The 1,775-nt window shown below is 43.3% G+C and overlaps 1 protein-coding gene across 1 annotated transcript in view; it reads left to right on the forward strand.

Moving 5' to 3' along the window:
- Nucleotides 1–1,775, forward strand: part of Peli1 (pellino E3 ubiquitin protein ligase 1) — a 61,585-nt gene that overhangs the window by 49,140 nt on the left and 10,670 nt on the right. The window lies entirely within an intron of this gene.

The raw sequence follows: 1,775 nt of genomic DNA on the forward strand, positions 1-1,775 counted from the left end.
AATTTTATTTATTTATGTGTGTGTATGTGTGTGGCCAGCTCAGCCCACCAGGGGGCGGGGCCGGCTGGCATGTGGTGCTGGGGATTGAACCGCGGTCACCTGTGCTTTGCTAAGCTTATTCTAAGTAGGTGCTTTAGACCACTGAGCCATCTCACCAGCCCCTCTTCCACTATTTCTCATCTTCCTCTCACGGCAGCAAAAAGTTGAGGCAATGAACAATCTGTTAATCTTTTTTAATACTGGATTGTCTAAAAGAAAAAGATAATGAAACTGGATTTTTTTTTAAATTCTAAATACCAATTTCATTTTGATATATATTACTTTCAGTTAAAGTTATAGACAAAACTATTTTCTGTCCATTGGTATTTAGGCAAGTTGTTATGGTTTTTTCATGCATTTAAAACTGTACCTTTTGTGGTTTCACAACACCACCTCTACCATGAACAGAAAATTGATGTGACTTTTTTGCTTGGTAGTACTTTAACAAAGTAAAACGGTGAAGAGTTAACAGAAATTGGTTGCGTTACTTCGTTACCATTGAATTGGTTGTGCACCAGTTCAATGTCTGGAATCTTCATGTAGCGGAAGTACTTGAAAACTGCCTTCTACTGCTATGGCATTCCTGTTTGCTCTGGGAAGATTAACACCACGACTTGCTGGGTTGCTTTCTCATGTGGATATTTTATCACTTTTCAAGTTGAATAAAATTGAACTTCATTGTAGTTTACTGGATAAAGTTATATTATTGTAGAAAGCTAACTGCCTTTATAGGAGAACAGAAGATGGAAAATGTACAAGTAAAATGTACTGAACCAAAATAAAACAAAACCCAAAGAAACTCCAATTTAGAGAAAAGATAAGCCAGAAGCATGAATGTAAGCATGCATGCAAATACTGGTGCACTCCAAATGAGTGCTGTCTCTAATATTATACGAAGATTAATTTCATGAGTTCAGTAATTGTATTAGTTATTTAAAATGTGGTCTTTGAGGCTGGACATAGTTGATACATGCGTATAACCCCAGATGCTCAGGAACATGAAGTAGGTGGATCACAAGTTCAAGGCCAGCTTAGGCAATATAGAACCTGTCTCAAAACAAAATAATCTACATAGTTTTCAAATATTTAAGCTATACATTTTAAATAGATATTTAAATATTTAAACCAGATATAGTACATGCTTATAGACCAAGCAGTTGGGAAGCTGAGGAGGAGGACCGTTGTGAGTTTGAGGCCAGCGTAGTCTACATAGTGAGTTCAAGGACAGCCTGGACTACATAGAATAGAGACCCTTGTCTCCAAAAAGAAAACCATACCAAAACAAAATAAATCAGAACTATATAACTGCCTAGGATCTAGTCATGAACAGTCTTGCGCCCCCCACCACTCCACAGTACTTCCTGCACCCCGCCTACCGAGTAGGAATTTCTGCCGAGTTCCGGGAACCCCCAGACCCAGTCCTAGCCCAGGTCCGGTGAGTGTGTGGAGAGCTTCCTGCTGCCTTGCGCCGGCGGGACCAGTCCCAGCCCAGCCGCAGCGTGGGCCGGACCCTCTCCCACTCCCTTGGGCCGCCCCCCACCACTCCGCAGTACCTCCCGCACCCTGCCCGCCGAGTAGGAATTTCTGCCGAATTCCGGGAACCCCCAGACCCAGTCCTAGCCCAGGTCCGGTGAGTGTGTGGGAGAGCTTCCTTTTCCCCCTACTTAACCTTGCCCCTCCAGGCACAGCTCAAGCCTGGCATACAGGCCTGGGGTGTAACCCTGCAGCTGCAATCC

This window comes from Octodon degus, unplaced genomic scaffold, assembly GCF_000260255.1.
Source record: "Octodon degus isolate 3935 unplaced genomic scaffold, OctDeg1.0 scaffold00078, whole genome shotgun sequence".
NCBI classification, from domain to species: Eukaryota; Metazoa; Chordata; class Mammalia; order Rodentia; family Octodontidae; genus Octodon; species Octodon degus.